At 41.8% G+C, this 14,909-nt stretch overlaps 1 non-coding gene across 1 annotated transcript; it reads left to right on the top strand.

Annotated features, from left to right (window-relative positions):
* Positions 1–5,064: 5,064 nt before the first annotated feature.
* Positions 5,065–5,203, top strand: LOC139015905 (small Cajal body-specific RNA 3). The gene has a single exon (XR_011472553.1). It is a non-coding gene; the product is annotated as a small Cajal body-specific RNA 3 (non-coding RNA).
* Positions 5,204–14,909: the final 9,706 nt, after the last annotated feature.

The following is a 14,909-nucleotide window of genomic DNA, read 5'->3' on the forward strand; positions in this document are numbered from 1 at the left end:
CTCCCCGGCTCCTCCGCCGCCGCGAGCCTCGAGAACCACGCAAGCGCTGCGGGAGGGACTCCGCGTCAGCGCCGCCCGGCCCCGCGCCCCTCACCTGCCAGCAGCGGCAGCAGGCCCGGCCCGCCCTGCGGAGTGACTCGGGGCGGCGGCACCCCCACCGCTGGCGCCTGGCCTCCTGCCGGCCCGGGGGCAGGTGCGCCCAGCAGCGCGGGCCCTGCCGCAGGAGCCGGCGCCCAGGAGCCCGAACAGGCCCGCGCCGCGTCCTCTGCGCCCGGCAGGCCCGGCCGGTCCCGCCCGCAGCGCCCAGCGCATCCCTAGAGAGAGAGAAATTTTAAGTAAATGAGTACCACTAGTATTACCATAAACTACATTCAGCAGGTATGGTTTTAATAATGAAGTAAGTGGGTTTAGGAAGTAGGTCCTTCACCGAAATGCTTTTCCCTTTTGTTTTTTTGCTGTCGTGTTTTTACTCCTTCCCTTCTCTGCCCTGTTAACCACACAGTAAACGCGCTCTTCCTCGGGGCCTAGCGGCAGGTCTGTGCACCACTTTGACCACCAGGCGGCTCTCCTTTCCTGTTCCAAGAACTGGAGGCCTCCATTCTTCCCAATGTCTAGGTGTCTCTTGTCAATTCATAATGATTCCTTATTGATTATGAGTAATCAGCAGGAAGGCTCTGTGAACACTCTTTACATTAGAAGAGTCCAGTGCTTTTTATTGGCTGAGAAGATTTGGCTAGGAGACAGAACGTCTACAGGTTACCCCTTATTGCCAGAACAGGACAAATACCATAGCCGGGACCTAACAAATATGATTTTCTTATGGCTTCACTTTAGTCTTGCAGTGAAACGTAATTTACAGTTCCTAAGACATTGAAAGAGGTGTCTAACCCAGAGTTGTTAGAATATTTTCATACTAGCATTTGCCAGGATTCTATCAAAGTTTAGCAGAATTCTATGAAGGAATTTCATAAGCAAACTTAGGTTTTAGATTTTTTAAATCATTATTGATTTTGGCTTTCTTGATATTTAATTTTTGAGAAAACTATTTCTGATTTTGTCTCCTTATTTTCTCTTCTCTGATTATTTTCTATCTTAAAAATTGCGTTCTTATCAATATTCAGAATTGTTTAACAGCCTTCAGTATTACTCTGTATATAATAAGAAGGGGAAAAGGAACCGCTTTTCTATTACTATAAAGCTTTTGTGTTCTTTAAGTTTCCATTAAGATGCCTTCAGATGCTGACAGTTCTCCAATTATCAGAACTTATTCGGAAATTTTAGGTAGTAAATGCATCTACTGATATTTCTTTTATGAAAGATGAAAATAAAATAGTAAGAGAAGAATGAGACATTTTGATAAGCCAAAATACCCCCAAAATGATCAGGGGAGTTTTGAACTATCATAGATCATATCTGACTCAAATATGACTTCAGGTTACCTATTTTAGAAGTGTTGAATAATTTTCTTTTCTTTTTAAAAAATATATTTTTATTTATTTCAGAGAGGAAGGGAGAGGAAGACAGAGATAGAACCATCAGTGATGAGAGAGAATCATTGATCGGCTGCCTCCTGCATGACCCCTATTAGGGATCGAGCCTGCAACCAGGCATGTGCCCTGACCAGGAATCGAACCGTGACCTCCTGGTTCATGGGTTGCGCTCAACCACTGAGCCACGCCAACCTGGCAAATGTTGAATAATTTTCAATATTATTTTGTTTTGTTTTTTTATGTAAATCTGAGCCACTATTTTCTTCTGTTCTTAAAAGAGAAATTATTTCCCTCATCTTCCAAAAGCAATGGATTTGAAGGCTATTTCTACCGTAACAAATTCAGAACTGCCATGTGATTTAAAACAGGACCTCTTGCCGAACCGGTTTGGCTCAGTGGATAGAGCGCCGGCCTGCGGACTCAGGGGTCCCGGGTTCGATTCCGGTCAAGGGCATGTACCTTGGTTGCGGGCACGTCCCCACTGGGGGGCGAGCAGGAGGCAGCTGATCTATCTCATCGATGTTTCTGGCTCTCTATCCCTCTCCCTTCTTCTCTGTAGAAAATCAGTAAAATATATTTAAAAAAAAATAAAATAAAATAAAACAGGACCTCTTTTAGCAGCATCAAGAATGATATCCTCCGCCAAAACCGGTTTGGCTCAGTGGATAGAGCGTCGGCCTGCGGACTGAAAGGTCCCAGGTTCGATTCCGGTCAAAGGCATGTACCTGGGTTGCGGGCACATCCCCAGTAGGAGATGTGCAGGAGGCAGCTGATCGATGTTTCTCTCTCATCGATGTTTCTAACTCTCTATCTCTCTCCCTTCCTCTCTGTAAAAAATCAATAAAATATATTAAAAAAAAAAAAAAAAGAATGATATCCTCCCATGTACTGTGTAGGCAAACACCAAAAAGGGCAGTAATTTACATTTGACCTATGGAGGGTGGGGTGAGAAGTGCCATCTCTTTCAAAGAGATTTACTCAAAATTATTTTCTTTTCCCCAGCTCAAAACTGATTTGAAGGATTAAAATAAGAAATCAGAATCAGGATTGCTTTAATTCACAGTTTGACTAAAATTCTGGAAATAGCCTCTCCCAAGGTATGTACAATCTCAGTAAATCATGCTCTATCTAGATCTTCCTCTTAATTACTTTTTATTTTCTACATACAAAAGGAGAATACTTTAATCCCTATTGTCTAGGAAAGGAATAAAAACCATGATGAGCCTAGAGCTCAATGTAGCCAGCCAGCAGAGTTATGTTTGGCCTGCAAATATGTACAATTTGCTGTTATTTGAACGTCTTTTAGGTGGGACCTGCAATCTCTCCAAAGCCAGTAATTCCCGTCTTCTACCCAATAAGCTTTACTCATTTCTATTACCTTCTGGTTTGCGCCCCCTGTTCCAGGAAATTCCAATTCAGCCATAACACGGATCTAGGACTTAGCGGAAATGCTTGGCATATGGGAATAAACTTGAGCAGAGAGGCAGCCTTGGCTAAAACTGTGGAGTAAGGCAGTTTGCTCCCTCCTTGTGTGAGCACTTCTTTTCCTCCATAGAAAAGTCCACAGCTGTCTTATTTCTCCATTCCTTCCCAATCTCCCATTGAAACCTGCTCATGGGTAAGGTCCAATATTCATTCATGGGATAAATGACGACTTAAAAAAAATTTTTAAAGCCATGCTATCCTGCTCCGCTGGAGTGACTCGGTTGGTTGAATGTTGTCCTGTACATTGAAAGGTTACCAGTTGGATTCCCAGTCATACCTGGGTTGGGGGTTCAATCCCTGGTCGGGCATGTGAGGAGGGCAACCCCTCTCTCTCTCTGTCTCTCTGTCTCTGTCTCTCTCTCTCTCCCTCTCTCCCGCTCCCCCCCCACCCTCCTCTCTCTGTCTCCCTTCCTCTCCCTAAGCATGTACTCACATGAGGATTTTTTTTAAAGTTATGTTATCCTGTCCCAACATGTCTTTCTTGAAGTCAAAACAAACTTTGCACCACCAAGCAAAATCATCCCATACTTGAACCCTGCTTGGTCGTTTTATAGAGACTTCTCTCTCTTACTATTGTTGTTTTTCTTTTTCTTCTTTAACTTGGTAAGAGAGATGGTTAGGAAAAGTAGAAAAAGAAGGCCACTCAATTAAGGAAAGTAGACAGAAGGAGTTTCAATCCAGCCTTTTAGAATGGTAGGAACAGAGAAAATAGGAATTCACAAATCATTTGCTTTAAGTCTCTTGCTTCAGGGCAAACAGTCAGAGAAGTGTGGAGCTGAGTGCTATACTGACCTTCTCAGAACTTACCTATGTGTCCTTCACTTTCACAGTCAAGACTTCTTTTTACTCTTTCTCACCTAAACTTTTTCTGGTTATATTTATCCTGGGATATTTATTCTTTTAGTTGTTCATGTAAAAGAAAACAGTTGGTGATAGTCTTTTAAATCAGCGTTCTCAACCTGTGGGTCGCAAACAATGAAAATACATCCTGCATATCAGATATTTACATGAGGATTCATAACAGTAGCAAAATTACAGTTATGAAGTAGCAACAAAAATAATTTTATGGTTGGGGGTCACTACCACACGAGGAACTGTATTGAAGAGTCATGGCATTAGGAAGGTTGAGAACCACTATATAGATATATTTCAAAACTAAGGTAAAATCTCCCCTATAGTTTTTCTCCAAACTGTAATATCCCCGTCTACCTTCCTGTTAGCCTCTTTAAAAATTTTTTTAAATCGATTTCAGAGAGGCAGGGAGAAGGAAAGAGAGATAGAAACGTCAATGATGAGAGAGAATCATTGATTAGCTGCCTCCTGCACGCCCCACACTGGGGATTGAGTGTGGGGCATGTGCCCTGACTGGGAATCGAACCGTCACCTCCTGGTTCATAGGTCAGCGCTCAACCACTGAGCCACACCTGTTCATTTTGAAATGCTCTCCTTATTTATTGCTATCCTACTCTGATATGTTTCCACTTAAATTGTGGGAGCCCAAATCAGACCTTTAGTACCTTCAACTTTAATATACAATAAATAACTTCAAGTTTCATTTTGGGGGAAAAGTTATTGATGCTACTAATCCTGCTAAACTGGCTTTTTAGACCAAAACTTGAGTGAAATTCAGTCTAGAATTCAAAATATGTATGTTTTATTATACAAAATACAGCTATGCCTTTGTTTAGTCAAATCTACCTGGAAACCTGCTTTATAAAATAGACAGTGATTCTTCAATTAAAAGGATTCACCAATACTTAAAAAAAATTGATTCTAGTCTTTTTAGTTACACATTTATCACTCAAATTAACATGTACTTCTATAAATTGAGAGTGAAAAGAAAACTATGTGAAAATTGAAGGGGTATCAAAGCTGGTAATTTTATAGAAAGTTATGGTATGTTTCTGTGTCATGTTACTCTACATTATGTTACTCTACACTTCTCCTTCCTGCACCTTAGTCTCCACCCAAAAGAAAAATTTAAAGGGCTTCATTTCTGCTATCCTCTACTTAAGTAAATAAATTCCTCCCCAAACAGATAGTAGGTAAATAGAAAGGAAATAAACTGCTTAATTTAAAAAAAGGAAAAAGTGGGACCTGCAGGTACCAACCGTGTGGACAAATGAAAAATGCCTTTGTCTGCAAATTGCAGTGATCCTACATAAACATGGAGGTCTCTGTCTGGCTTAGCACAGCTGGCTAAGTTTGATCGTTCCCCTCCATACAAGCAAAAAAAAAAAAAAAAAAAAAAAAAAAGGAAAAAGTAAACACAGTACTTATTAATCTTTCTTCCTTTTTAGGTTTCAAGATAATTAAGTTGATTTGGACTCTGACTTTACTTTTTAAGATTACATTTTAACTAAAACAGACAAAGCAAGAACTTGCCTTATAATTCAAACAGTTCCTTGAATTTTTCAGATAAGCCCCACCCTTGGCAGCACTGGCATCTCAAACGTGTGAGCCAACACCTTTGTAGCTGCAATGGGAGAAAAATATTTCCTTACCGTGTGTGTGTGTGTGTGTGTGTGTGTGTGTATGTGTGTGTATGAGAGAGAGACAGAGAGATAGACATAAAAACTGAGAGAGACAGAGAGACAGACATTAAAACTGAGAAAACAGAAACAGTGTGTGGAATTCATAAAGCTCAAAGCCCAGAACCCCTTTGAGCCCTAGAGCAGTGGAAAATCCATCTCATTTACATGGTTATCCAAAAGTTAGAAGTGACAAAACATAGGGAACTTACTATCCTGGAAACATAGCAGGGTACAGTCACAAGGGTAAAAGGAAGTGGTGGTTTGAGTAGGCTGCTGCAACCACCTACTTTTTTGCTGAAAACAAACAAACAAACAAACAAACAAACACAACCAAAACCATTTTCTCCCCATCTTTTCCCAGGGAACTAACTGCAGGAGATTCAGTGCTTCTCTCTCTACTCCCCAATTCTATACTTTTGTCTGGTAAACTCAGGAGAGTCCATTTCCAAATTGGGTGGCTTAGTTCACAGAATTTATGGGTCCTTTTAAAATAGTTGCTTTGTTGCATATAAGATTAACCAATGGACACAAGACACGGGGCGGGGGGGGGCGGGGGGTAGGGGCCGGGGGAATGTCAAGGGGGGGAAAAAAGGAGACATATGTAATACTCTTTGTAATACTTTAAGAAATAAAAATTATTAAAATAAAAAAAAAATAAATAAATAAAATAGTTGCTTTGTGATTATGGTCTAGGCCAGTGGTCAGCAAACTTCGGCTCGCGAGCCACATGCGGCTCTTTGGCCCCTTGAGTGTGGCTCTTCTACAAAATACCACGTGCGGGCGCGCAAGTACAGTGCGATTGAAACTTCGTGGTCCATGTGCCGAAGTCGGTTTTCGGCCTGGGCGAGTCTATTTTGAAGTGGCGTTAGAAGAAGTGGGGGGTGTCGGCAACAGGGGACCCGGCGCAGGCGGGCCTCGGGATATGCAGCGTGGGGGAGGTACATTGTTTTGAGGTACGTTCGCTGAGGTCGACCCCTTCCAACTCGACCATCCACACTTGTCTATCTGAAACAAGTATACAAGACGAGTGTGGATGGGAGATTTGGAAGGGGTCAACCTCAGCGAACGTACCTCAATCAGATTGAGGACGTTTTTAGCAAAGGCCAGCTTAGGAGTACCCTAATTAAGTTAATAACAATGTACCTACCTATATAGCTTAAGTTTAAAAAATTTGGCTCTCAAAAGAAATTTCAGTCGTTGTACTCTTGATATTTGGCTCTGTTGACTAATGAGTTTGCTGACCACTGCCCTAGACCTAGACCTGCACTAGGATTGGGATCCTTGCTTGACAGTAAAGCTTCTTCCATTCATTTCTCAACCCTTAGTTTCTTAGTCATTTTTTTTTTTAATATATTTTATTGATTTTTTTACAGAGAGGAAGGGAGAGAGAGATAGAGAGTTAGAAACATCGATGAGAGAGAAACACCGACCAGCTGCCTCCTGCAACCCAGGTACATGCCCTTTACCGGAATCGAACCCGGGACCCTTCAGTCCGCAGGCCGACGCTCTATCCACTGAGCCAAACCGGTTTCGGCAGTCATTTTTTTTTTTACAAGAGTTCTTCCCTGTTCCCTGATCTGATATTCTTTTATCCATTGTTGTGTCCTCTATCTGTGCCAGGACTCCATCCCTTCTCCTCTCTTCTATAGCTCCTGAGAATCTCCCACTCCCCACCCCAAATGCCATGATTTCTATTTCTCACTACAGGTCTCTCTAACACTGTATCTCAGGTACTTAGCACATGGTGGCAATTAGTATAAATTTTTTAGTGAATGAATAAATGAATTGTTGAATTTGAGTCATTGATGTTTTTCTAAAATGTATTATTTAAAAACACACACACACACACACACACATTATATATTATTGATTTCAGAGAGGAAGGAAGAAGAAGAGAAAGAAACATCAATGATGAGCTCCTGCATGCCCCCTACTGGGGATTGAACCCGAAACCCAGGCATGTGTCCTGACCAGGAATTGGACCATGACCTCCTGGTTCATAGGTCAACACTCAACCACTGAGCAACACGAGCCAGGCGATGTATTTTTCTTTTAGTTTCTTTAAGAGAGAAGGAAAGACAGAGAGAAAAGAATCAATTGGTTGCCTCCTACATGTGCCCTGATCAGGGCCCGGTTCAGGGAGGAACCTGCAACCGAGGTACATGCCCTTGGCTGGTATCGAACCCAGAACCCTTCAGTCTGCAGGCCAATGCTCTATCCACTGAGCCAAACTGGCTAGGGCTGTATTATTCTTTAGCCTCAGTAACATGGGGCTGCTTTTCTGTTTACAGGGTCATTCATTCATTGTCTTATCCCTGGGAATACAAAGATAAATACAAATAGAATAAACATTTTCTCCTATGCTATTCAAGAACTTAAGGCATTTCCCCTTTTGGGATAAGTTTTGCCAGCCCAAAGGGTTCTATAAAATTCAACATCTAGGAGTACAAGCTACTGTCAAATGTAATAATTAAGACTCCAGGTCTGCCAGTCCAGGAGTGATAGGATTCCTTTCTTTTGTGAAATACAGCATTCTCATTGTTTTCTCCTAAAAGAGACACTTAAATTTGCTTCCCACCAGGTTTGAAGCTGGTGCCTAATGTGGCAAAAAATATTATTGAGCCCAGCGAGGAAATCCAATGCCCTGGGCTGGGGGCTGAATGGCACCCTTGTTTCCAAGGGCACTCTCCTTTGTCTGCTGGGATCACAAATGACATGTTTGGACACAAAGCCTCTTAGGTAGAAATTACTACATTTGCAGGCGTTCCTAATTTGGAGCGAGGATTATTATTTCAAAGTCTTTTTTCCAGATTAGACTTCAATGAAATTTTACAGCTAAGTCTCAACCCTTATTTTAACATAAGTTTTTTCTCTCTCTCTCTCTCTTTCTTTCTCTCTCTCTCTCTCTCTCTCTCTCATCTTTGGCTGAATTCGAACCTCAGGCCCTGTAATCCCCGGGCCGATGCTCTATCCACTGAGCCAAACCAATCTGCACTCTTCTCCTCTCTTTTTTTTTAGGGCCTAAAGTAGAGGATTTCAATCACCTTCTTTTTTCCTGGTAGGTTCATCTAGGACCACTTGTGGAGGTTAAAGCACTCACATTTGCCTCTTGTTGATCACTGAGAGAGAAAGAATTCTACCGGGCCCCTGTATTTAAATTGTGAAATCCCTACATGAGAGAGAAAAGGAGACTATGTCATTTTGTTTCATGTCTCTAATATTCAGAAATATTCCCCCAAGAATATTGGGGAGAAGATACAGGGAATGAGGTTATGTGTGCCTAGCTCCTGATAAACCTTCTCAAACTCTGAAAGAATAACAGGATAACTCCCTGTGGACTAAAAGGCATCTCTGGTCAGCCTCGGTCTTGAAGAATGTCTTGGCTTAATAGTGCTTTTCCAGAGAGCAGGTTGCCTAACTTAGTGAAGAAGTTGCACCGTGTGCATGTTTTCCATCCCATTCCTCTGACCTCATCCTCTTAGATTTCCTCTCCGCAAAGCCAATTGAACAGTTGTATCTCAGACTCAGGCTCAAAAACCTCTCGGATGAGTTGTCACACCTGTATCCTACTCTCACCTCACCCTAGCATAACCATGTGTATATGTTTATCTAGAATAAAAGATGGTGAGAACATCAAGAGAGACTATTGGGAGAGCTATGGGTATATTGACTACTTATTATCTCATCCTAATCTCTAGTTTATTATTGCAGTTCTTCCAGAGCAGTCCAAATAAGAACCCAGAGGCTTGAAATAGTGTACAACTTGGGGAATTATGATGTGTTCCAACCATAAAGTGAAAGAAAGGATGGAAGGAGATGAGGTTGGAGAAAGGGCTCCCAGGGTGGCCATAACAAAGCACCACAGACTGGGTGGCTTACACAACAGAAATTTATTTCTCACAATTCTGTAGTCCAGAAATACAACATGAAAGCATCTGTAGGTTTGGTTTCTTCTGAGCCGTCTCTCCTTGGCTGTAGATGGCCATCTTTTCCCTGTATTTTCATATAGTCTCCCCTCAGTGTATGTCTCTGTCCAAATGCCCTCTTCTCTTAAGGACACTAGTCAGAGTGGATTAGGGCCCACCCAAATGACCTACTTTTTAACTTAATTATCTTTTTAACTCAAGCTCTAAATGCAGTCACACTCTGATATCCAGGGGGTTAGGACTTCAACATATAAATTTTAGGGGGACGTGATTCAGCCCATAACACAACCTCATCCAAGAATTGGGAATTAATTAAATAACTTATGATGTATTCACACAATGGTACATCCATGCTTTCTAGTTCATGTACAAATTTCCAATATTGCTATTAGAATAGCCCTAGAGCCATGGCTGGTGTGGCTCAGTTGGTTGAGCGTTGTCCCATGCCTGTTTGAGTCCCAGTCAGGTTCGATACCCTGTTGGGGTGTGTATGGAAGGCAACCAAGGCAACCGATGGATGATTCTCTCTCACGTTTCTCTCTCTCTCTTTCTCTCTCCCTCTCCCTTCCTCTAGAAAAAAAATCAATAAAAACATATTTGTAGCTCTAGCAGGTTTGGCTCAATAGATACAGCATTGGCCTGTGGACTGAGGGGTCCCAGGTTCGATTCCGGCCAAGGGCACATGCCTGGGTTGCGGGCTCGATCCCCAGTAGGGGGCGTGCAGGAGGCAGCCAATCAATGATTCTCTCTCATCATTGATGTTTCTATCTCTCTCTCCCTCTCCCTTCCTCTCTGAAATCAATAAAATATATTAAACAAAACAAAACATATTTTCAAAAAATAGCCCTAGAAATATATATGTATGAAAGAATTTCATGATCTATGTTGAACAGGATACAAAATAATATGTGCAGTATGATTCTTGTTTTTTCTGTGTGAAATACATGCACAAATGCACCGAAAAAATGGCTAGAAAAGTTAATGGCAATTAGATTTTGGGTATGATATGGGTGATTTTCCTTTGATTTACATATAAAGTGACCAGTTAGCCCTTATTACTTGTAATACTTGGGAGTTGGTGGAGATGTAAGAAGGAAAAACTAACCAGGAAGTTGCCTCCCAAGGTGCCTCTGGCAAAAACACTTCTTGTCTGATCTTTGGTCAGACAGGATAGTGCTTAGTTAAGAGACAGTCTGTGAAGAGTGAGTCTTATAGGTCTTTCCTCTGGGCTGATTGATTGCATAATTGTACATTTTTATTGATTCATTGATTGCATAATTGTACATTTTTATTTTTTTCACAATAAGTTTGTGCAATATTTAAAAAGAACCCTCTAAGATGACACAAACACCCCCAAAAAAAGAAAGAAGAGGGGAAATCTACCCAATGCCTAAAGCATGTTTTAGAGAACAGTTCTCAAGTGATATAGTTTTCCTGTAGCCATTTCTGCTTTCCTGCCACTAAGGTGAGTTTCAGTGGGATATGAAAGCTTACTCAATGTTCTGTCCTGTTGGTAATGGCCTGCTCGTTTAATGTGCAATGAAGTGCGCCGTGTGCTTTTATACTTTTTTTTTTGAGGCTGTTGGGAGATGTTTTTGCTCAATCAGAAGACATTGCTAAAGCCAGTGGCTTTATGACCGAATGACTCATATTGGTTTAGGGCTTATGATCAGACAAGCTCTGAACTCTATTTTCAAATCTGTAGAGAAAAAACGTTTTAGTGGGGTGGGTTCCCAAAAAGAGAGGAGGGTGAATATGTTTAGAGTCCTGAACTTCGTGGTTTCTAGCCTCTTTACGGCACCCTCTCATTCATGGGAGACTTGATGGTCAGGGTTTTTCTTCTCAAGTTTGTTATTTCCTCAGAGGCTGCACCTACCACTCCAGTTATTTTCTTCTAGGCCTGCCCGTCTTCCCCTTCCCCTCACTTCTGTAGCTTGGGTAATTTATGCACAAACTATGCACTGTTTGAATAAAAGGACAATCCCTAAGTTAAGACATAATAAAGTAATTTGAGGTGATCTGTGTACACTTTGTACAATATACCTACATGGCCATTAAAATTGTTGTTTGGTAAACTGAAATGTAGCTACTCCCCTACTAGTTACTTGGAGTCATAATAGATTCGTGTATAATGCATATTATACAGATCCCTGTAGAAGTAGGTAGTAGACAATAATAGCAGAACTTGTACATTTAGTCTCATAATAGAGTGGGTACCTTGTATGAAGCACCTTGCTTACACTCTGACAGGTTTTGAGAGCACCTCTAGAACTGGGAACCCTCTGCAGCCACATATTTCACATATTCCACAGGACACTTCCTGTCCTCAATTTCTCAAATGAGATGCTTATACTGATTTGTCCATTTTCAGAGCAGGGTAATGGACACCCATTCCAGATCCTTAGCATTTTGCTTTGATGCCGGATAAAATTTGAGCTAATGACTATTTGTAACTCTTATTTACAATACTCTTGGTGAACAGCTTTGATATGATAGTGTCTGACCTACCATGCTTTGGCCAGAAAACATGAGTTAGGGATGCTGTTCAGTGGGTTCTTACAGTGATCAGTTAGCCCTTATTACTTGTAATACTTGGGAGTTGGTGGAGTTGTAAGAAGGAAAAACTAACCAGGAAGTTGCCTCCCAAGGTGCCTCAGGCTAAAACACTTCTTGTCTGATCTTTGGTGAGACGGGATAGTACTTCGTTAAGAGACAGTCTGTGAAGAGTGAGTCTTATAGGTCTTTCCTCTGGGCTGACAGCTAGCTTCTCAAGAGCAAAGGCCATATCTTCTTTGTCTTGAGAGTCCTAGGCAGGGGCACAAAATAAATATCTGTTTAATTGAATGCACTATCAGCCACCTACATTTTATATATTTTTTCTGTTACTAAACTTGGATGTGATAAAAATCTATTAGTGTAATTATTCTTGAATACTATTCTAATATTTGAGGTGAAAGAGACCTTAAAATAATTTACAGTAGAATGCCTTCTTTTTGCAGATGGGAAACTGAGGCCCAGAGAGATTAAATGACTTGTCAAGAGATAGAAGCAGGTCCCCCTGGCTCCTAGTTTGCATCTAAACACCCCTAAGCCACCAAGAAGACTGCCTCTGCTGTAGGTTATACTGTTGTTATTTTTTCTTTTTCTTTCTCTTTCTTTTCACATGTGCCCCCCCCCCAACCCCCACATACTTGAACATGAGCTCAACATGCAAATCAGAGAACTTGGAAATTTTTAGCAAAACTGTGTTGTGTTGTGGCCCAGCATGGTGGAGGTGGAACTTTATCTTTCTGGAAAGATATGTATTTATCCATGTTCTCTTGGCTTTAGTTGAATGTGGGATGCTAAGCGCAGGCATCTTTACTGCTCAGTGAATGTACCTTGCACTGTAGCATGAGGAGACCTGGGCTCTCACCTTGGCTCTGTCACCACTCCTGTGGCTTGGGAGAGTTAATTTTCCTCTCCGGGTCTCAGTTCCTCTTTATAAACCGTGCTACTTGGATTCCATGAGCTCTAATAGCCTGTGATTCTACCTGTTTCTACTTCTGAACTATGAATAACTAATTTTTTTTTTCTATTTTAAAGTAATAGCCACACCTAACCCCCATGGAATTTGCTCAGCCTTATATTTTTGTGAGGGTTGACAGGCCTTCTGTGCCGTGTTTGGTGTAACTGGAACAATTTCATTTGCATTTTAGTTATTATCTTCCTCTTGTCATTCTACCAAAGAAGTGTTTGCCACCATTGTTAAAGGTGATCTGTGACTCAGTTCCTTTGGGTCTCGTTTCACGTGCTCCTCTGAAAACCTCCAGAGTTCCTCCTCTGGGTCTGTCCCTCATCTGGAGTTAGATGGTGTCCATGGATCCTGTCTTCTTTTGTTTCTTGCAGCACTGGGAGAGAGGACGTCAGGTCTCTCAGGATCGAGGATCCGGGGAGGTGCCTGGAAGGGGGAACGTTTTCTCTCAGTAGGGAAGAAAAAGCTGCCAGGTTGCTAACTGTGCTGTAGTAGGTAAGGAGTTAGTTGCAACCTGACTCCTCTCCCCTCTGTTATCACAGCAAAGTCCTTTAGACAAGTCATGGCAGCCTGTTCCTTGCCTTCTTCTGCCTGCATGCCTACACGCCCAGGAATGGAGAATCAAGAGATCAGCTTTCTGGCTGCTGTTGAAAGGATGCCCTAATTGTCAGAGGCAAATGGCTTGCCTTATTCTGAAAATTACCTTGATGTGCAAAGCTGCAGAACGCACCGCGTTTTGTTACCTGCACTTAAAGGAACACAAGCTCCAGTGTCGCGTTACTTTGTTTGCCTCTAACAGACCTTTCTCTTTTGCATCCACTGTTTCACGCCATCAATCACTCAACAGCATCTATGAAGCACTTGCCTTACTAGTAAGCAGGAAGGAAAGGTTGAAAAGGAAGGAAAACCATGAGAGAAGACAAGAATGCATAAAAACACTACCACACCAACCAGTATGAATCAACATGTTGCAGAGTATTTCCAGACATGTTTAGGAGTGCATTGGCATGATCAAGCTTGGGTGGAGTTAATCAGAGATGCCTTTTTAGACGGATAATCCCTGTATATTTAATTGAATAGATTAACATTGTTACCTAGAGAACCAGGGCCATTTTACAAAGGGTTTACATGATAAAGACCCACTGAATCATAGTCCAGAGAACACAAAGGATGCAAACTAAGAAAGCATACGGCAAGCTATGTGCAAAGGGCTTGAGTAGAGACAGGACGAGGACGCTAAACAAGGGGATTTGTAGAGACATACCTGGAAGCCAAGTTGAGAAATTTGGATCTGATAGAATTTGCAATAGGGAGCCACTGGAGGTTCTTGAGCTTGGAAATGACATACGAAATTGTCCGAGGATGATTACTCTTCCTGCTGTATGTAAACTAGTATGGAAAAGCTAGTGGCAGGGCCCATCTAAAGCTGCAGCTGTGAAAATGAAGTGACGATGAATTGCAGGGATGAGATGGAACCAATTAGCAGGACTTGGTCAAAGCTTGGACAGTAACAATAGCCAACATTCACCAAGTGTCTTCCATGTTCGGGTCACAGGGCTGAGAGCTTGTCCCGTGAATTAATGAGTTTAAGCCTCAACAGAACTGTCTGAGATGAAAGTAAATAACTTGCTCCAGATGGTGCAACTGTAAGTGTGAAACTGGAATTTGAATCCAGGTACTCTGGCTCCAAAGCCGCTATACTGCTATGCTAGACTGTGTTTCTGAAATAATTTAAAAAAAGGGGTGGGGGTGGGGGTGGAAATTGCTCTAGTGCAGTGGTTGGGAGTGTGTATGACCTTTAGATTCAGACTCCCTGCAATTTCATCCTGCCTGTGGCAGTGACTCCTGGACGATCTACTTAAAATTCTATCCCTCCTTTTCTTTACCTATAAAAATGGGGATAATAGTACTCATGGATAGAGTTGTTGTAGAGGGTAAATCTGTTATAGTGTGTACAGTA

This window comes from Myotis yumanensis, unplaced genomic scaffold (genome assembly GCF_028538775.1).
Source record: "Myotis yumanensis isolate MYYU_CA2020_CCGP unplaced genomic scaffold, mMyoYum1.0.hap1 SCAF_8, whole genome shotgun sequence".
Lineage (NCBI taxonomy): Eukaryota > Metazoa > Chordata > Mammalia > Chiroptera > Vespertilionidae > Myotis > Myotis yumanensis.